The sequence below is a fragment of the Rhinolophus hipposideros genome (assembly GCF_964194185.1).
Source record: "Rhinolophus hipposideros genome assembly, chromosome: 1".
Lineage (NCBI taxonomy): Eukaryota > Metazoa > Chordata > Mammalia > Chiroptera > Rhinolophidae > Rhinolophus > Rhinolophus hipposideros.
The window spans coordinates 107471313-107493290 of NC_138047.1; the positions used below are offsets into that span (position 1 = coordinate 107471313).

Consider the following 21978-nt stretch of genomic DNA (forward strand, 5'->3'; position numbering starts at 1 on the left):
CCTGGTAGGTGGTCCTGAGCCTGGGGAAACGAAACGAAGAATCTCGGACATACCCAGAGACCAAGATGGTTTCTTTTTAGAAAACCTTGAAGTGGGACTTCTCTGCTACCACACCAATTGTGCTTGAACGCCAGAGTCCTATGGCCTCCTTTGCATTCCCTGGGGGTCTTACCAGTCATATCTTAAAATACAACCAAGATCATTCCAGAGACTGAAAAGAACTGTGAATATAGAACAAAGCAGGGTGGTGGCATTATGAGGGGGAAGTTTAGCTACTCTAAATTGGGGATCAGAGAAACTGTTTCTGATCAGGTGACACTGTAGCTGAGCTTTGAACAAGAAGGAGCCAGCTACTCAAAGATCTGGGGAGAGAGAGTTCCTTCAACAGGTATTAGTAAGTGCAAAGGCCCTGAGGCGGGGGTCAGCCAACCTTCCAGGGCTTTTATCAAAGCGAGCAATATGAAGGACAGGGGGCTATTTTGTTAAGGAAACAAAGTAACGAAAAGACTTCCATTCTCTGTAATCTTCCCTCACCAATTCCAAATGCTACAAATCCTAGTTAATTCCTACACAGCTTCAAAACCTCTTCTTCCAAGATGCCTTCTGGTTCCACTAGCTTGTGGTTTATAAAAACTGGTCTGTGGCTAAACGAGAAAAATAAGGTCAGTAATCTCTCTCTGGCTATAAAGTTGCCAACTGTTTCTTTTCTTCTGCAACATCTGAGATATATTATTACTATTTCACAAAATGATGAGCAGTTGGTGAAAACAATGTTACCAATGTGGCAAAAATTAAAAGTTGACCTTTGTAAATCCCCTCTATTTGGGGTGTGTGGTTACTGTGTCTATGAAATCCCAGGTCTGGAGGCACCTGGAAACTAGACTTGGAAGCTCCATTAGTTGCCCCTCCTTTGCTCCCAGGTAACCTTGGCTTTCCCACACCCTCTCATCCCCTCCCTCCTTTTCCTGAGTTTGATCTCCAGAAGGGCGGGGCCACCCCTGCCTGGCATCGAGCCAGACCCACAACAGGTGCTCAGAAGATACTGACTGAATGAATGCACTGTGATTCTCGATGTGTTCAACTGACATGAACACTGAGAATAAAACCGTGAGCAAGCTGATGAGGAGAGACAGCTGTGTAAACGAAAAGACCCCTGACCTCAGAGCCAAGAGCCTGGGTTCAAATTCTGCCTCCTGCAAGAGGCAGGGTGGTTTTGTGGAATCAGAAGATATCGCCCACTCACCACAAGGCTTAGGTGAAATCACTTACTTTCTCTGAGCCTCTCAGCTTCCTGACCTGTGAAATGGAGATGATTATGCCTGGACCCAGGATTCTTTTGAAGAGCAAAAGAAATGTTTGCAGAAAGCCACTTTGTAAGTTGTGTAAATGGTAGCTCCCTCTGGTCCATCCTTCCAGCATTCGGCCCACGGTGTCCAGTTGACCCCTTCCCAGCCTATAGTGCTTCTCCCAAGAGCCTGTGAGCTGGTGGGGGGAAATTTGCCTGCCAAGTTCTGAACAGAAAAGCTCTGTGCCTGGCACGCAGTGGGTGCTCAATAAATAAATCAGTGAACAATGATCCCAGGTAGGTCGACCCCCTTCCTCTTTGTAAGTAGGTAATCTCCAGGCTCCTTCCTCTCTGGTGCCTATCATACTTAATGATTTCTTTTTTTTTTTTCTTTTTAGGACAAGCCTAGGAATAACATTTAGGGAAGGTGGGCGTGTGAAGAGACTGATTAAAAGGTTAGTGCACATTTTTGGTTCCCACTTCCGAATCTTCCAGAATTTATTGTTGCCAACTTAATAAAAAGAGCCATGTCACATTTCTTTAGCTTGTCTTCTGGGTTTCTTTCTTTTTTAAAGTCTTTATTTTAAGCCGCCCACGCCAGCCATCCCAGGACGCGGCACAGAGGAGGGGGCACAGACAGGTGGAGCGTGTACCGGGAATGGGGCGCCCGCTGAGTCCCACTCCTTGGGCGGGGGCCGGCGAGGGCCGGAGCGGCAGCGGAGCGCAGGGGTTTTGCAAAGAGCAGCCCCCGCGCGGCCCTCCGCGCCGGGCGCGCCCCGGCTCCCAGCCCGCCAACCTCCCGCGCCCGCCAACCTCCCGCGCCCGCCGCCCTGCGCCCGGCGGGGGGCGGGGCCGGGGCGGGGCGGCGGCGCTGATGTCATCCCGGCGCCTGGGCGGAAGGATATGCAACGCGCCCGGTTGGCGGGGCGCTGAGGCCAGTTGCCGGGTAACGGAGCGGAGCGGCCGCGCCGCCTCCCGCCTCCCGCCTCCCGCCTCCCGCCCTCCGCGAGTGGCGCCGGAGCCGCCGCCGCTTTACGTAAGGCGCAGGCCAGGGCCGCCCGGCGCTCGGCAGCCGCTCGGAGCCCGCGGAGCGAGAGGAGGCGCCGCCGCCGGCCGCCGCGCCGCTCGGCAGGTACCCGGGAGGCCGGGGCGGGCGGGCGGCGGCCCCTCGGCCGAGCGGGCGCGGGCCTGTCCGCCGCCGAGGGGCTCCGGGGCCGGCCTGAGGGTGGCCGGGCCGCCGCGCCGGCCGTGGCTCCGCAGCAACCCCGGCCCGGCCCCGGCGTGCGGTGGGCTGCGGGCGCGGGGACCCCCACCCCGGGTCTGGCTGGGGGTCGCGCTCCGGGCGCCGGGCGAGCGGGCGGCGGACGATGAGTCCGCACAATGGGCCGGTGTCGCCGCGCAGGGAGCGGCTCTTTGGGGGGAGGCGAGGCGGGGGCCGGACGTGGAGCCGGGGAGCGGCGCCCCGAGCGGGCGGCGGCGAGACTCCCGGAGCGGCCGGCCGGCCGGCGGGTGGGCGCTCGCTGCGCCGCCCCCTCCCCTCCAGCATTGTCCTTTAGGGGCCCGGGAAGGGAAACCGCCGGCGGGGGAGGGGCCGAACGGGGCGGGGCCGGCGCTGACTGACGGGGGCGCGGGCCTGTGGCGCGGCGCGCGCGGGGTGGGGCCTGGCGGGTGGGGGCGGGGCCTGGCGCGCACGGGGCGGGCGCGGCGCAAGGTTTGGCGAAGGTTACGGCCGCCTGCGGGAGCGACGGGCCCACAAAGTCACCCGCCGCCGCGGCGGGGAGGGTCTGAGCCCGCCGGTGCAGGGGGCTCGCGCCCGCGGCGGCCTCTCGGAGCTCCCCGGCCCCCCCGCGGGAGCAGCGCGGGTGGTCCGGTGTCCCAGGACTTAGCGTGCAGCCGGCCGGGCGCACGTGCCAGGGCCTGCGCGCTCCTGGTAGCAGACCCCCCAACCGTGGCAGAACCCAGTTTTGGTTTCTCTTTCGCCACCTCTCAGTTTGTGTCCTCCGTAGGGAAGCTACGGAGACTTAACCTTGTAGGAAGCACAGGCGATTAGTCGGGGAGGCGGGTGTGCGGTTGGTGGGAGTGATGTCGCCCACTGCGGTGCCTTCTGACAATGACCTGAGTCGGGTACTTGGGTACCCACGTTGCGTACTTCGGAGGGGTTTTGCATCTTTGGGTCTTTGACTGTTAAACGAAAACAGGGCGGTAGAAGACTGGGGAGGGGGTGGGGGCAGCGGTTCTGATACTCGGTGATGCTGCGCGCGAAAGCGTGCCGTCGGACCCCAAGCTGCGTTTCCCCTGTGGAACCGAATCCCGTGCAGAACTCCTGGACCGTTTCATAGACTTTGAATTTAAAGGGGGAAAAAATCTGCCATTCTGCCTCCTGAAGGTGAGATACTATCTCATAAGTTACTTTGAATGGATCCGTTCTTAACTGGGTCTCAGTCTTTATGCGGTTCCCTGGTGACAAACACTGTTTCTGAAATTGTGCCGTTGCATACCGATGCGTAAGCCCCTTGCAATTACTGCTTACCATGTTCTAGATCCACGTGCGGTACCTGCTAAAGAATGAATTTTTAATAATTCAAAAAGTAGTTTACTGTTTCAGTTTGGGCACAAGTATAATGGTTTTTATGTAAGTCTGTTTATCAATGAAATACCCATTTGGTCACTGGAACTTTGAATGGAGGGGAGAATATTACTCTTACTTCCATAGCAAGTGGAGTTAGAGGTCCAGGTTTGTTTGTTTCTTAAAGGAAAAGTACAGGTCTTTAACATGACGTTGACAGAAGGCAGATCTGTAACTATGTTGTGGGTAATTAGCTTATTTGTTACACAAGTTGTAAACATTTAGGAAAATTACGTGGATTTTTTTTTTACCACTTCTTTAATGATATTATAGATCGCTCTGCTTTTATAGTAGCACTTTTCAAAGTAATAGGATTTAAAAAAAAATTTTTTGCCCAGTATGGAAAAGTACCAAGCCTGGGTTTTGTCTCCGTTTCAGCAGCATTTCCCTTGGAGCACTCAAACCTCTGAGGCGTTTTTTCTCGTCTGTAAAATGGGAAGAATGATGATACTTGTCTCAGGATGGTTGGGATGATCACATGTGGGGAGATGTGAAATAATTCCAGCCACATTCAACCCCTTTTAAGATATGCAATTAGTACCAGTGTGTCAAAGCTTCAGATTCCTTTCTTGGCTTAAAGCTTTGTCTTTGGGCTCCTCCCCACCCCTTCCTGTCCACGCTGCCTGGCTGCCAGAGTCATCTTTCTGAAATGTAGATCAGATCTTGCCAGTCTCTGGCTCAGAAAGCTTCTCAGGCTGCCTGTTTGGAAAGTGGAATCTGGGCCCCCCAGCGTCACATTCAAGGCCCGTCATAGCCTGGCCCGAGTCATCTCTGCACTTGAACTGTGCTCTCCCTCGCCTGTCTGCTCCACAGGACTACCTTGGTTCTCTGAACATACCAAGCTGCTTCAGCCCTTCTGCTTCTCTCCTCCTTTCTGGTTAGAATGCCCTGCCTGCCTCACTCCCATCCCCTCCAGTTTCTAAAAGTCTACATCTGATTTTGTGTCCTGGAGCCCTTTGGAAATCCTGTTAAAATGAATTATTCATTTCTGCATTCATAATACTCTATTTTTACTTTCACCATTGCCTACATCATGTTGTATTGTGTGTGTTAAACTCTGACTGTGGTGACCGTGTCCTTAGTTTACCCCCAACACCTTGTTCAGGGGTTTAAACGTAGAAGTGTTCCAGTGTTTGTTAAAGTCTATAATCCGCCTTACGTAGTATATTATCATTAAGTACTTTAACAACAAATGTCGGAGTACCAACCACAACATCCGAAATGCAGTCTTGCTGTGTTGAAGATAGTTAATACTTAGAATGTTTCTTTTCAGTTATTTTTGGCCTCTCATGTGACACCAAGTGGTATCTTTATACAGCGGACAGACAACCACTTCTTCCTTCTCTCTGAACTTGGAGGATCCACGAGCCGGAACTATTGGCTGCGACGTCATTGAACCCTGTCTCTTGGGTGGAGGGAACCAGAGCACGGGTTTTAAAATACTCCTTACCTTTGGGATATGATTGCACTCCCAGCAGGTTACGTGCTTTTTGAATAAAATGGTTTTTCAAAAACATTTCTCATACTCATTAAAGAGTAATTTGCTTTTGGAGGGGCTTACATAAAGAACAGGGGGCCTGGATTTGAAAGGCTCAGGCTCCCCGCTCACCCCCTGGGCCACCGCGGGCAGGTCAGTGAAATCTCTCTTGGACTTCAGTTTCTTTATTCCGTGAAATGAGAACAGCCTTGTCTGTGCTGTCTTTGCTCGTGTCACTTAAAGTGGCTCTACTTTGTGCACTGCATGCCCTCATTCCGCCACCAGGTAATAAGCTGGCGAACTTCACAGCACATTCGTCCTCCCTGACTCAGGCAGGACACTTTTTGAGTTCCCCTTCTCCACCAGATTTTAACTAGGTCTGTCTGCCCCTGTGTTTGCCTTGGGGCTCCTCTGCCCCTGCCCCCCCCTTCAGGCTCCTGTCCGTCCTTGTGTGGATTGTCCCCGCAGCCTGCTAACTGGCCTCCCTTTTCTCTAGTCTCTCTGGCCCCCTCCTGGGTTCTGTCACCAGAACTATGTCATAGGGACATCAAATCATATCATACCCTCCTGCAAGTAAACACAGAGGTTCTCAACGTTTCCCCGCATTCCATCACACCTAGGGATGACCTAGTTCTGCCGGTAGGCTTACTCGTGCAAAGATTTTCAGTGTGGAGGCACCACCACCTGGCCGGGTGTTGAAGGGTTAGGAAATCATTCGGAGTCCTGTGCCATCTGGCCTCATTCTAACCTTTAGTTTCATATGGTGCTACATCTCTGTCGTCATCTTGTGTTTCAGCTCTAAACCTCGGGCCACTTCCATGGTTGTTTGTCCAGTTCCTTTGTTCTGGAATGTCCTTTCTGCCTTTTCCTTCCTGTCAAAATCCTTAATACTGCAGGTTTGGCTTAAATGCTTCTACTTCTGTGAAAGAAGCTTCCCCTGATTTTCAGAATTAACTCCTCAGTATTCTCCTACACAGTGCTTGACTGCTCTCTCCACTAAGCTATTTTTATTTTGACTTTTTAGTGTACTCTTTACATGGAGGTCTTTCCTGGATTGTAAACTCTTTGAGGGAAGAGAGGAAAATCTTACTGCTGCCACTTCCGTCTGGAGTGCAGTGTCGTCTTGTCCTTTTACATAGTACTTATTCACTAAGTGTTTGACTAAATTAACTCAGTCACTGCAGTCTCTGATTCTAGCAGAGGGGGAGCAGAGTTGGAGTGGCTTTATATGAGAGCTCATGCATATGTCTTCGGGCACACTCAGAACAGGGCCCAGCATGGACCGTGTTTCCCCGAAAATGAGACCCGGCCGGACCATCAGCTCTAATGCGTCTTTTGGAGCAACAATTAGTATAAGACCTGGTCTTATTTTACTATAATATAAGACTGAGTCTTGTATAGTATGATGTATGATGATATAATATAATATAATATAATATAATATAATATAATATAATACCGGCTCTTATATTAATTTTTGCTCCAAAAGACGCATTAGAGCTGATGGTCTGGCGAGATCTTATTTTTGGGGAAACATGGTAGTAAGTGGCAGCTTTTAGCTGTTCCTTGGAGCAGGTGTAGAGAACACTAGTGGTTGGGTAAGTTGACTGTATACAGCTTATGCTAGTTTAATAACAGTGTTCATGGATTTATTTCCGGTGCTTGTGTGTAAAGAAAAAAGTCATCTGCCCTCTCTCACTGCACCTCTGTTCTTTCAGTAGTTTTGGAAATAAGTAGAAAAGCCAGTATTTGGTTGGGGAGGGCTTTTGCACAATCAGATTCGTGACGGAGGTCCTAATTATTCTAAAGGCAGACACACCTGTCTGAAGGTGAGCCATGTTTTCTGCATGCGGCTTCAGAAAGTCAGTGGAAAATGGAAATTGTCAGATTTTACATACTATATTGTTTTTTACTAAGGTGAACTTTTCCATTTTAATCGTATATCTTGAAGTTATTCATTAAGCAATAGAATCTCTCCCTAGTTAGTATTTGGAATGAGGGTGGAAATTGAAATTCTGTTTTTGACATCATCTCCAAGGCTTTTCCCTGTACTGTCGTAGCACACTTCTCTATAACCCTCTAGCGCTTTTGTCTGGTCAGCAGTCTTACCCCTGGCTGGATAGGGAGAAACTAGGTGAGGAAAACCAGTTATAATTTGGAAACTAAGTATTTAGTTACTATTTTTAAGCTTATATGCATTACTGATTAACAAGTTGTATCCAGTAGCTTGAAAAAGTAACATCTGTTGGTCCTAAAACAATATGGAATTCCCTAGTGCGCGTGGCAACCTCATACCACGTGGATTGCTACATTGACATACACTGACTATATTTATGATTATGAGCTTTTAAAAAAATCATTGGAAATCTATATATTCCTAATAAATTGCTTTTAAAACTGGCCCCAAATAATTGGGGATGATAGGGTCATCCCAGTGAATGAAAGAGTATTTGTGTTAGAAGTAAAGGCAATAGAACAGCTAGAAAATTAACAATTGCAAAAATGCTTGAGAACGTGTTGTTTTGTGTGTATGTAGAGTGATGAAGGAATGTGAGTTCTGTGGATACAGGCTGTGTGTGTGTGTGTGTGTGTGTGTGTGTATGTTCGTTCGTTCGTGTTCCTCTTGTGAGCAGAAGTGAGCCTGTGATTGTGCCTGGAGTCTTTATGGTGCCCGGCGCAGGGGAGCTGCCCCCCAGTACGTAATGAAATGAAATGAGCCAGTCACCTGTGGAGAAAAAAGTACATGGAGATAGATGTAAGTGGAAAGAAATATGCCTGATGCATTGTCAAATTTTGGGGGGTAAGTGGTTGTTACCTCAGTAATTGGGGAGGTAGACCGTGGGGAGGGATTTATTTTCCTTTCAGCTGGGAGTTTATTTGTAGCTCAGTTACATTTTCCAGAGCACCTTTGGAATCCTAACAGCCAGTACATAACTGTTTCAAAGTTGTTTGCCCAGTTTGGGGATTTACTCCTGCTCTTTAATTTTTTTCTTCAGTTAGTAGCCTTTTCTTAAGTGTCTGATTAACATTTTGCTTCTTCTTAGCATCTTTTCTGAAGGTTTTAATTGAGAGGAAGTTGAAATTGAATAGACACATTTTTGATCTTTTTTGTGTGGTTGTGGTTGGTACTTGCCACTGCTTTCTTTGGTTACCACCATAAATAATTGAGTACTGATTGTATTTTTGTTAATATTTTGCTAGTACCATCTAAGGAGTTTGTTGTTTTTTATAAAACGTAATGCTTGATTTAAAACTTAAAACGTATTGTGTGTGATTTACCAAAACTTTGTTATGAATATAAATAATTGTTTTAAAGCCTATTTATTTTTGGACAAACACATGTTAAAAAATCTAAAAACGGAAGTAAGTTGGAGGATGAAAAGTCAATCTCCTTCACCCCCTTCCCATCCTGTACTCATTTTGAAAAAACCAGTAAGTTTCTTGGACGTCATAGAAAATAATTATGCTTATACTTCTAAAAATTGGAGTCCTGGTAGAGAGGGTTCTGTGTTTAAGCAAACACTAAACTTTGTGTCTTGGAGTGCTTTCCGTGTCGGCACATACAGATCTAATTCATGTGCAGGTCTGCCTCGCGGCTGGCTTCTGCGTGCGAAGTGTTCCACTGTGCGAGGTGCCAGCACTTACGTAACTAGTCGCTGGGATGGCCTTCCACGCTGATGTTACAGTCCTGCAGTGGAGTTGCTTCCATGCGTGCTTTGCTGAACTCGCAGAGTACCTTCCTTCCAGCCTAAAAAAAAGCTGACCTATCAGTTTCTAACTTCTCTGAATTACCACTGATCATGTTAAAATTTTTCTTGGTGGCTGTATGAGTTTTAATAATTTTAGACATTAGGCTGGGTGTTTTTTTTTTTTTCTCTGAAGTGCTGTGATACAAGGTCAGACAGTGAAGTTCCTGAACTCATTCTAGGAAAAGTGCTACACGCCTCGTTGCTGAATATCACTACGGTCACCTCCGAAGGACTCCCCTTGGGAAGCTGTGCACTGACGCCAGTGCCTAGTTCACCCTTCAAAGCCATTTTGTAACTTTCTGGAATGGCCATCACAGCTGTCATCATATTCCCCTTGATGTCCTGAGTGTCATCAAAATGTCTTCCTTTCAATATTTCCTTTATCTTCGGGTGAAGAAAGAAGTCACAGGGGGCCAGATCAGGTGAGTAGGGAGGGTGTTCCAATACAGTTATTTGTTTACTGGCTAAAAACTCCCTCACAGACAGTGCCCTGTGAGCTGGTGCATTGTCGTGATGCAAGAGCCATGAATTGTTGGCGAAAAGTTCAGGTCGTTTTCGTCTAACTTTTCCATGCAGCCTTTTCAGCACTTCCACATAGTAAACTTGGTTAGCTGTTTGTCCAGTTGGTACAAATTCATAATGAAGAATCCCTCTGATATGAAAAAAGGTTAGCAACGTCGTTGCAACAAGTTTGCGAACTTAATTGTCAGACCTCAGACAACTTTGTATTAAGGAAGACAACGTTTTGTATTGCATAGTAAATATTAGACTAATAACAATGATAAAGGCTCAGGCTCCACCTCATGGACAGCAATCTGTCGAGTCGCACAGGGTGCTCACTTAGTTTAATGCTCTGCTGTCACAGTCTCGATAGTCTTAATAATTCGAACAAGGGGCCTGCATTTCACTTTGCACTGGACCGCGCAAATTATGTAGCCAGTCCTGTAGAGACTTTAAAAGAGGTACATAAAAGTAAGAATTGCTCGTCCTCATGCCTCCCAATCCTGCTTTCTGAGTGACTCCCACTAACAATTTAGGTTATCCCCTGGGAGGCTTTGTAGAAGGCATATAGAAGTGCATGCAGTCATGCTTGAGTTTTGTTTTGTTTTGTTTTTTTGAAAAAACTGCTAAATTGAAATCCACGCCAAGTCCCTGTTTATTTTCTTGGAAAACTCCATAATGATTTAGAATGCTACAAACTTAAAACTTTTTTTTAAAGGGGCTCTAAACACCTTAGCCATAAGAAGTTGGTACTAAACTGCATTTTTAGATTTTGTGTTGGTTTGTTTTTTTAAAAAGTGTACTTGAAGCTTAAGGGAAACTGTTCGGTTTCAGAGTGTTAAGATGCCTACCTCTGATGAGATTTCACTTTCTAAGATCTCGTAAATAAATTCGAAGCCCATTATAGGAATGAGAGTCGTTTGTTTATTCAGCAGTTAGGCTCCATGGAACAAGGCATTCACTAGTGGGTATATAGGATAATTTGGGGCTTCATTTCATTAGAAAGTGGTCTGAATTCATGGGGAAGGGGACAGGGGAAGGATTCTTAGAAGTAACTACAGAAACCGGCTATGGCAGAACATGAGCTCACACTTGTTAAAACAGTTTCTGCGTGTCAGGCCTTGTGTTAAGGACCTTAGGTAAACCCTTTCATTTCACCTCCTGACAGCCCTTGAGAGAAGCCACCTTCTGTCAGGGTATCATCTTCACTTTCCAAAGAGTGGAGATGTGGCTCAGCGGTCACAGGAAGGTCCCTGAGGTTCCAGATGCTACACGGCTGAGCAGAAGCCCAGGCTTCTGTCCTCGCACCCTGAAGTGCACATCCTTTCCCCCTTCCTGGAGGTGTGTCCATTCACACCTTGCGTGCTGACTGCCTGCTCCATCCTAGGCACAGAGGCCAAGGTGCTTAGACGTGCAGGAGACTTACTGGGGGGATTGCCTGGGAAGGGAAAGAGGGAGGGAGCAGGAGGACCTAGGAAGGAGCTTTGGATTTCCAGGCAGATGTGACCGTAGGCGAGCACGGAGAGAGGAGGCCCTGGGCGGGAGCAGCCACAGGCCCACAGGCCGGGGCAGTGTTGAGGAAGTTTGGCCAGGCCGATGGGGGTTGTGCCTAAGGCAGGGAGGCCTGGCTCCAGTACCCCTTTCTGATCAGCGTTGCTGGGGCAGCCTGAGGGACTCATGCCTGCCGCCCTCGCTGTGGTGACTGGGGACGTGCTGCAGCCAGGGGCTGTCGGTCAGCCGGGCTCCCTGCCCGCAGCAGGCTCTCCTGCAGGGCGGTCAGAGCAGGGCGCTGCCCTGGCGGCTACAGGCAGCACTGCTCTGTCCTGGTGGCCCGAGGAGTGAGCGAATGGGTGCACGTTCCTGGGGAAAATTCGTGCTAAGAGGAAAAGTACAGCAGGAGTTGGAGGTGTTGTGCTGTACAGGGTGGGCAGGAAAGGGCTCCGAAAAGGTGACACTTGAGCTGAGATCTGAAGGAAATGAGGGGAGAAAGATGGGGGACACCTCAGGAGCACAGCATTTCAGGGGGAGGGCAGAACAAGTGGAGATCCTGATTCTGGACACGCTGGGAAGGTAGAACGGAGAGGATGTCAGATGGATTGGAAATGGGATGTGAGAGGAAAGGGGGCGTCACTAGGACACCGGAGCTTCTGGCTGGAGCAGTGGAATCATGGGATTGCCCTCGACTGACATTGGGAAGGTCATGGCAAGGATGGTGGTGAGAGTTCAGTGTTTTTTTTGTTTTTTGTTTCTTTAATTTTTATTGGGGAATAATGTGTTTTTCCAGGACCCATCTGCTCCAAGTCAAGTCGTTTTTGTGTTTTTTTTTTTTTTTTATCTAGTGAAGGGCGCAGTTCACCAGCCCATGGGGGGAGCAGACCGGCCATGTCGGTGTTTTGAGCACAGCGCTCTAACCGACTGAGCCAACCAGTCAACCCCCCCTTTTTTTTTTTAACATAATGTACTTTAAAAAAAAATTATTGGGGATTATTGGGGAACAGTGTGTTTCTCCAGGGCCCCTCAGCTCCAAGTCGTTGTCCTTCAATCTAGCTGTGGACGGCGCAGCTCAGCTCCAGGTCCAGTCGCCCTTTTTCAATCTTTAGTTGTGGGGGGCGCAGCCCACCGTCCATGCGGGATTTGAACTGGCAACCTTGTTGTTGAGAGCTTGCGCTCTAACCTGAGCCATCTGGCCGCCCCTCCAGAAGCTTGGCCTTCCCTCTGGAATCTCAGCGGCAGCTCGTTGTCTTCAGTCTAGTTGTGGAGGGCGCAGCTCACTGGCCCATGTGGGAATCGAACTGGCAACCCTGTTGTTCAGAGCTGGTGCTCTAATCAGCTGAGCTTCTGACTGCCCCCCCACCCGTTTTTTTTTAAAGACATGTTATTATAAGTTGAGATGCCAATTGGACACCTAATTGTCTAGTAGCTTGGTGGCTCTAGAATTCTGGAGTTTGTGAGAGAGCAGTAGAGTAGAGTAGAGATGAAGTTTGGAGTATTCGCTGCAGAGATGGTATTGAAAAATCATGGCACTGGAGAGCAGCTAGGACTGTGCCATTCACTAGGGGAGCCATGGGCCCCATGTGACTGTTGTTACTTTCGCTGTAAGTATCAAATACACACCAGAGTCTAAAGACAGTATGGGAAAAAAGAATGTAAAATACCATTAAGGATCTTTTACCTGGATTATATTTGAGTGGTAAAATTTAGGTATATTGAGTGAAGTAAAATATATTAAAATTAATTTCACTTGCTTTTCTTTTTTAACATGGCTAGTAGAAATTTTAGATGACATGTGTGTGACTCCCGTTTTGCTCCTGGACGGCGCTGCCGGAGGAAGTGAGTTCAGGTAGAGAAGCCGTCCACAGACTGGCCCGGAGCCCCCAGGGAGCCGGAGAAGGCGGCCCCAGGGCAGGGCAGGAGGAGCAGCTGTGTGGTCTGTGGGCAGGTGTGCGTCGCTGGAGTTTCTCCAGAACCTGGGTAAAACGGAAGCGTCAGAGCGGCGGGGCTGACCACTGCGGAATAAGTGGGCTTGGCCCTGGAGAAGCAAACAAGTCCGGAGATGGTCTGCGGCACGGGCGGCTCTCCCTGTACCATTGTTTTAAAGCAAGTGTCATGAGGACCGGAAGCAGCCTGTCCAGCGGGAGCAGTACGGTCCCCCCTCTGCAGACTCACCCACAGGAGTAGGAAGAAAGCCCACGCTTAGAAGACGTGATGCACTTCATGCCGGCAGGTGACTGATGACCCCAAAGCCGTGGTCTCAGGGCTTCTTTCAACTTGGAACGTCCACCTGATGTCACCATCACAAGAATCTCTTACCTCCCTACTTCTCATTCTAAGCTCCAGTGTACCTTTCAATATTCGGTCAGGCTCCGTGATGAACTTGGCTACCACGAGGGGAGGGTTTTGTTACCATCCGTTAGCTAAATGCAGACTCGGGTTTTCTGGTTGACGTATTGGCCATTCGGTTCCTTTGGTCAGCGTGCCTGGGCACCGCCAGCCCACCTGTCCTGAAGGTCTCCCAGAGACCCAGAGCTGAGCAGCAGGCTTGGCCCATTGCTGACAACGCTCTGAGGACCTTCGGGTGCCACTCGGGGCGTTTTACCACATGGACAGCTGCGTTGGGAGAGTGTCAGGCAAATGTTTTCCCCCTGCATTTCATTCTCTCACTTTGGAAAACACAATCGTGCGTTCTAGAACAGTGTATGTAGCAGCGTTTCTCTCCCCATGCCGTGGACACTGCCGTGGAAACTGGAACGTGCTGGGGCCTTGCCAGGGCCGGCAAAAGAGTGCCTTGAAAGGGATCAGGTGGCACCCTGCAGTCTGCCGTTGGCTAACGTGGGGTCAGAGCTGGGCTCCTTTTCTCTCTGGCTTGGGGTTCAGGTCTGCCAGCTTCTCAAAATGCCTCCAGGCCTGTGGGGACAGTGAACAGTAATGGCCAAGCCAGAGACTTCGATGAAGAAGGACATGCTAACTGCAAAGCAAAAAGGCTCTGCTTTGATCCTTCGCAATTATATGATGCAGGTTAGGTGGTGGGATGGAAGGAGCTCGAGCCACAGCGGCCCTGGTCTGGCCGTGCACCTGAATGTGTATTTAAGTTTCTTACTTCATAAAATGAGGCGCTTTGGCTGAGCTCAGTGTGTTTTCGTGCTGTGAAAGCAGAGTCCGGCACAGAGTGGGGGGTTCAAATGTTTATTGAATAAATGAGTGAATAGAAGAGTTCTGGAGAGCCTAGACACTTAAGGCACGAGACAGAGGTGGGAGATGAGTGTCTGGGCAGCTCCCCAACTCCGCACCTGTGCCCCTTGAAGCTGTTTCAGGTGTAGTATTGGGTTCTGTTACTTGGGGGAATGTTTGAACGGCCCCAGATTAGATCTCCCCCAGATTAGGGGGCCTTGTTAGTTTCCTGGGGCTGCTGTCACACACTGGCCGGCCTAGGGCAGTTTCTTCGCCCACAGCTCTGGAGGCCACACGTATGAAATCGGGGGTCCTGAGGGAGGACCTGTTCTTGCCCCTGACCAGCTTCTTTCTGGTGGTTCTCGGCCATTCCCTGGTTCATAGGCGCAGCGCTCCAGTCTTGCCCTTGTCGTCCTGGGGCCTTCTCTGTGTCCATCCAAATTCCCCTCTTGTAGGGACGTCAGTCGTTGGATTCAGCTCTGAACAGAGGTGGATTGAAAGTGATGGTAAGAGGGTGAAAGGAGCTGCTGATGGAACGTGGCGGGTGCCTCCATGTGATGTACACATGTTCGTAGAAAGAACATGGAGTTTCCGAAGAGTGGGAACGTGGCCTCGGGCTTATCTGGCTGAGCCTTTATTTCGTGCATGTGCTGAAATCACATTCTGTCAACTTGAAAATGACCTGACAGCGTGCCCCCGTTGTCCCCCCTGCCCCCCGAAGCTGCCTGGGGTCTGCCACGGTCTTGCACGGAGTAAGCACACACCCAGTGGTGGTGGTTTCTGAGCCGTAAGGACAGTCAGGGGACTGTGACTCCGAGCGGGTAGTCAGTTCTTCTCCGGGTTCTGTGGGAGGTGGGTTTTCTGGAAAACAGCTGCAGTCAGTCAGCAGGCAGGGTGCTGAGGCAGAAGTACCCCTGGGGTCCACACGGTAGAAGGGAGGGAGAAGGTGGGCTCTCTCCAGGCCCCGCCACAGCCTTGGCCAACCCCGTAGGGAGGCTGGACCGTTGACCAGGCCTCTCATCAGGCTATCTCTGGATGGGGAGTACTCCTGGGGAGGGGCTGCTGTCGGGTGGGGCAGCCCTGCAGGTGAGGCAATCCCCCGGGGGCTGACACAGCACTCCCAGCAGGCTCCAGGGTGTCCTCCAGTGGGGGGCTGGGTGTCGTCTGTCACAGATGGACAGCATATCTCTTACAAAAACTTTTGGTTTAGCTTGATTCATTGGTTGGCCTTCTGGAAAAATATAGGGTAAGTCTGTTCCCCTTCCTCTGTGACTCCCCTCAGCTCCCCCTTTCCCCACTCTATAAATTGTGTGTGTGTGTGTGTGTGTGTGCACGCGTGCAGTTATAGTGTACGTTAAACTATTCTTTCCCAGATTAAACATACTGGTTTCCTTAGACTTATGTTATTTCACATGGTATTTATGCTAACTTGATATTTTCGTGGTGTAGAGTTAAGACTTCCCTTGGTTTTCGTTAGCAGTTTAGCTGTGTGTGTTCAAATTTTGTCAGTGGCCTTGAGATCCTTGGAGCAATAGCTCATTCTCAAAATTTTGGAACATTTTTCATTGGAATTTAAAATTTTCAGTTCATTTAATTTTGCCTCTCTTTTTACCCTGTTGAATTTGTCCTACTTTGATGATTTGAAAGAATTAAGGAATCCGTGGTCAAGTTGGACCACCTTTGAGCGGAAAGGAATTCTCAGAAAGCCAAAGTTAGATGCAGTCCATTGCTGCTCGCATGATCCCTGTTGAGGCCAGAAGGGTCCTTCGGGGTGGTTGTGAGTTGTTGTCAGATGGTCTGTGGTAGCGAAGAGCTTGACTCTCGAGTTCCTTCAGTTTGCTCTTAATCCCAACTTCCTCTTTCTTGCTCTTTGGGGAAATTAATTTTCTATTCTAAGCTTCAGTTTCATCATCATTTTTAAAAAAGGAATAATAACAGTATTTACCTCCTAGAGTTGTTAGATTGAATGGAAATACGTGTAGAACACTTAGGTAGGAAGGATTCAATATACATAAGCTGCTTCTGCTGCTGCTGGAAGGAAACCACACGTATGTTATGAGGAAGAAAGTGTCTGTATTCACTAATTCTAGATAGAGATGACTGAGCTAGGATCTGTGATCTTAGCAAACTTCAAGTGGGAGGAAATATTCTTAACCAATAAAGAATGTCTGCAGAAAACCTACAGAGAGCAGTAACCTTAATGAGGAAGTGTGGAAACGTTTCCTGTATTGTCTGATAGAAGACAAAGGACGCCGCCCCTCCGACACCTCTTGTCTTCCCTGTCCCACCGACATGGCAGAGGGCTGGAATGCTAGAAACAAAACTCTGGTCACTGCAGATAATGACAGTGTAGAAAACCTAAGAGAATCTGTAAACTACTACCTAGGAATACAGCTACAGCCAAGGCCCGTGTATCAAAAATTAAAACTCATTTGAAAGACATAAAAGGAGACCTAAGTAAATGGAGAAATGGCTCTTGTTCATAAACAGGAAAACGCAATATTGTGAATCAGTCAGTTCTCCTCAGATCGATCTGTATGTTTAACACATTTCAACCAGAATCCTAGCAGCGTTTGCCATAGAATGTAATGGCTGGTTCTGAAGTTACAAGGACGAGCAAAGGGCGAAGAGCAGGGGAGGCACTCCTGAGGAGGAAGCTCAGGACTTCATGTGAAGGCCTAGTGGTGAGACAGGTGGTGCTGGTGGGGTGGCGTTGCTGAGAGAGCCCCACATAGCGCGTGCTTCTGGGGAACAGGGGAGAAGTGGTGGGACAGCTGGGGGTGGAGGGGGACCCTCAGTGACGCCGGGATAGAGAAGAAAACCCCATGAGGTGCCTTCTTCACGGTTCCATTCACGAATTCCAGATACATGTAGCTTGTAGAAGGATTAAGGGCTTGAATGTTTCTTAGATTTTACAAGGTTGTGCTGTGCTTACAAAACCCCACATCAGTGGCTTAAGCAGCAACCATTTCTTCCTGGCTCACGTCACATGCTGGCGGCAGTGAGGCAGCTGCTTCGGCTCTCCCAGGTGTCCTCTCGTTTTGGGACCCATGCTGAGGATGCTGCCCCATTTGGAATTTCTTTTTCTTTTTTCTCTTTTTAAGGAGGGCGCAGCTCACAGTGGCCCATGTGGGGATCAAACCGGCAACGTTGGTGTTATTAGCACCACGCTCTAATCAGCCGAACTAACCGGCCACCCGAGGCTGCCCCACTGGGACATGCTGTTCCTGTGATCCCAGGAGAAGAGGCCAGGCTCGGTCACATGATCACTCTTTTGTGTTTTTTTTTTGAAGGATAAAATACGTTTTTATTTATAGTCTTATAGTAAAGGGGGCAGCCTTAACTTGCAAGACAATTCTTGGGCAGTATGTACAACATACTTTTTATTTCCATGGAATGGAATCCAACACGGACTGAGACTACAGAGTATACACTTCTAGTGTATACATGATCACTCTTAAAGCTGCTGCTTGGACCTGGTGTGTGTCACATCCATTGCAGTCCAATAGCCAGACCAGTCTCAGGGAGCGCTGTGGGGCAGGTACTCAGCCTCCAGGGAGGCACTGCCAGTCCACCCCAGGGCGACAGCCCTCACTCACTGTGTAAAGAGATGGTTAGGGAAGAGAGGGATAGCTGGGGGCAGCAATTTAGTCTGCCAGAGTGGGAGAAGAAAAGCTTGTTCTTTTAGAGGAAAATACAGCCAAGCATCTTTCTGACCTTGAGGTCGGGAAGGATATGTGAAGACAGTGTTCTCGAACTTGAAAGTTACTTTTGTCTTCTGCAGAGCTTGGTAAAATGCGTTCTTCTTTACTCAGCCTTTTATCCTATTCAGGCCTTCAGTGGACTGGATAAGACCCCTCCCACCCCCATATTGGGGAGAGCAATCCGCTTCCCTCAGTCTGCTGATTTAAATGTTAACCTCATCCCAAAAGACACACCTACATCATGTTTAACCACATATCTGGGTGCCCATGGCCCAGTCCAGTTGACACATGAAATGAACCGTCACAGTGACTGTCTCCTCATCGGCCTTTCTTTCCCCACTGCTCTTGTCGTAAAGATCTCAGAGCCTGGGAGGGGCATCCTTGTAGCGTGGCGCTGTCTGAGTTTCGGGCCTCCTGCCTCTTCCCAGCACCTTCCTGCTAGCCTTGTGGGAGGCATGGGTGGTGTTGGCTCTGCTCTGGAAGCTGAATCCCAACCAGGGTGCTTTATCTTTCCCTCCCTCAAGGAGGGACATAAGGACACAAAGGGGATTTTGCCGGAACATAATGAATGGATTACACAGTGATGGTTCAGTTATAAAGCAAAGCATAGTAAGCAGGTTGGTGGTGTAGGGAGCGCAGAGGGTGAAATCAATTGATGTGAGATTATCTCTGGGAAGGAAAGGGACAGAGCATTGGAGAAGGGTAACAGTTAAATATGAGTGTATATACGCGCAATTCTTATATTAACTGAGGCCCAGCTACCGTATTTCCCCGAAAATAATGCTGGGTCTTATATTAGTTTTTGCTCCAAAAGATGCATTAGGGCGTATTTTGAGGGGATGTCTTATTTTTCCATGTACAACAATCTACATTTATTCAAATACAGTCAGGTCATCTTCCTCTGGAACGTCGTCATAACGTACTAAATGCGTCCGTCTGGCTGACGATCTTAACTGGGGCTTATTTTGGGGGAAACACGGTAGCTTAGACCGAGAGGTCAGGGTAGGAGATTTGATTTGTAGGTTGTGACATTTGCATACATTACACAGACCTTTGACATTGCCAGTGAGTAGTTGAAACGTGAATGAATATTCGAGGGTCTATAACATAACTCTAGGCAAAAGTCACTTCCTAGTTAGGGTTACGGTTACTGGTGGTTAGGTAACGCCCGGAAGGTGCATTTAGATAAGATTACCCTAACTCATTAAATAAGTGTTTCAAGGGATGGATCATCTTTTCATATTCACTTGAGTAGAATACTTACCACTAACCTCCAAATCACATATTTCACATGATAGAAAACTTAACCAGAATCAATAAGAAAGAAACAATCAAAGTTATATTTAACATGAGTGATTTGAAAGTTGATTTTTATGTTTAGTGTTTGGGTAGTTAACTATTTTTCTTCCATCTTTGTATGTTTTTCTGAGCCATGCAGTGTATATTTCTGAGACTTTTTTTCTTCCTTTGCATTTACCTTTGTAATGTAATAAGACTTGATTTGAATATAGTGAAACTTAAAGAGTTTTGACCTGTATAGGGCTCTACAGATACTCATTTCAGTCTATTTTTTTTTGAAAGGAAGGGTCTTAATGAGTGTAAAATTTGCAATCCAAAATGTATCACTTCTGCTGAGTATCATACTTTTTTTTCTTTTTTTAAAGATTTTATTGGGGAAGGGGAACAGGACTTCATTGGGGAACAGAGTGTACTTCCAGGCCTTTTTTCCAAGTCAAGTTGTTGTCCTTTCAATCTTAGTTGTGGAGGGCGCCGTTCAGCTTCAAGTTGTCGTCCTTTCAGTCTTAGTTGTGGAGGGCACAGCTCAGCTCCAGGTCCAGTTGCCGTTGCTAGTTACAGGGGGCACAGCCCACCATCCCTTGCGGGAGTCGAAACTGGCAACCTTGCAGTTGAGAGCCCACTGGCCCATGTGGGGATCGAACGGGCAGCCTTCGGAGTTAGGAGTATGGCGCTCTAACCGCCTGAGCCACCGGGCCGGCCCCGAGTATCATACTTTGCTGAGTATCTTAAATATATATTTTAAGAACTTTGCATTGTTAATCCGTCTTTAAAGTCTTTATTTATTAGGTGTGGAGGAATATGTCAATTTCGCGGATGCCGGGAGAAGTCCACAGATAAACAGTCATATGAATGCTTTGGCTCTAAGTGCAGTAGGACTTCTCAGCATGTTACTTCTCAGGCGGTGCCTGAAGGTCACCTGAACTAGGTAGCATTTCTAAACTTTTAGCAGCTGTGCCTGGCACCCAGCAAATGTTTGTTACTTCTCATCTGGCCGTCCCCCCTCCCCCCGTCCCTGGAATGTGCCTTGTGAGCGTCACACTCTGCCTTCCCCACTATAGAGCCACTGGCCAGTTGGGTTCACTCCTCGTGGTAGCTCTGCCATGAACATCCTGTTGGCACATGTTTGTCTTTTGATCCACTGAAAAACAGCGTGGTGGTTTTGTGAAGTGGAAACAACCCCCGGATCATGTCAGTGGCCGTAAGCGCCCCCATGGTGCTCAGGTGCCTGCCTCGCCACTGTGCCTGCGGTGTGCCCATAGGTAAGTGGCAGTGGTCCTGCCCTGGGTGGTGCCCACAACGCACCGAGCATGCAGACCTCAGCACAGCCCGTCAGTGTGTGTAATCACAGGCAACACATGCAGGGCCCGGGGAATGGGAGACTCTGGAAGTTTCTGAGGGCCGACGAAAGGAGGACTGATTCATTTACTGTATAGAATAGTACAATTTATGCAGATTATTTAAAGGAAAGCAAAGAAGGATATACTTAACGATCTTATTCCTGAATTGTGTCTTCAGTCTAACTTTTCAATTCTGCAGAGTTCAGGATGTAAGGACCCTACGTGATCTGTGTCTTCTTTATACCTTGGGCTTTAGTGAAAAGTTTCATTCTTTCTGGTTAGAACGTCTTATTTACCAAAGTTTATTCTGAAGAGCACCAAACAGGTCCGTAATTAAGTAAGTATGGAAAATGCTGTCTGCTGTGCTGTTTCCTTCCTAGTGGTTCCAGGTACATATTACCGTAATATTAAACGTTTCAAGATGTCCTAAAATAAACAAGCCTGCTTTTGTTTCATTTCTGGTATTTCCCTGATTTTTGCAAAAGAAAGAAGTTCTGTAGCAAAAACAATAAAATTTTATATCACACAATACACTTTGGAGAAACTAGCAGGTTATCTTTTAAATGATGACACTGTTCATTTGAGTACCTTCCTAGGGGCTGTAGCTATAGTAATCTGAAGAGTCACACCTAAAGACATGACTTAATCTTTGAAGCGTATAATTAATGGATGGAAAATGAAAACAAGTACTTTGAACCTATTCTGAGTTCTAAAATGTATATCTTTTTGCAAAATCAAAGAGAATTTTATTCTGATACTTCAAATTTTCTAACTAGTAGGATATGAGTCAGATAATCCATTAAATTTTTTCTGGGAGGCTGGATGGCTCACTTGGTTGCCGGTTCGATTCCCACCTGGGCCAATGAACTGCGCCCTCCACAACTAGACTGAAAACAACGGCTTGACTTGGAGCTGAGCTGCGTCCCCCACAACTGGATTGGAAAAACAGATGACTTGACATCCTGGAAAAACACTGTTCCCCAATATTTCCCAATTAAAAAAAATTTCTATTATATTAGATCTCTTATTGGCAGATATTAAAACATTACCAAAGTATTGCTTATAACCTAATTTTATTTTGGATAGCTGTAGTGTATATTATTTAGCTATGGCTTTTTATACTAACTTAAAAACAAAAAATTGACCTGTTTCGCCAGTGAGTTGCAGAATTTCAGGCCATTTCCCCCCCATTCATTGAAGCTCAGAAGCTAGATTACATTCTATTTTTGATATTAGTAGTTGAAAACTGTAGAATTTTCATGCACAGACATTTTGACAAGCAACACTATCACTTTGAACAATGATTTTAGTGCACAATGATCTAGTATTTTA

General features: G+C 47.9%; 1 protein-coding gene across 2 annotated transcripts in view; it reads left to right on the forward strand.

Moving 5' to 3' along the window:
- Window positions 1-2158: 2158 nt before the first annotated feature.
- KIAA0232 overlaps window positions 2159-21978 on the forward strand; it is an 80142-nt gene continuing 60322 nt past the window's right edge. For both annotated transcript variants that reach the window (XM_081050543.1, XM_081050544.1), the window contains exon 1: window positions 2159-2417. The gene's annotated coding sequence lies outside the window, so the exon portion shown is untranslated. The remainder of the gene's footprint in view (window positions 2418-21978) is intronic.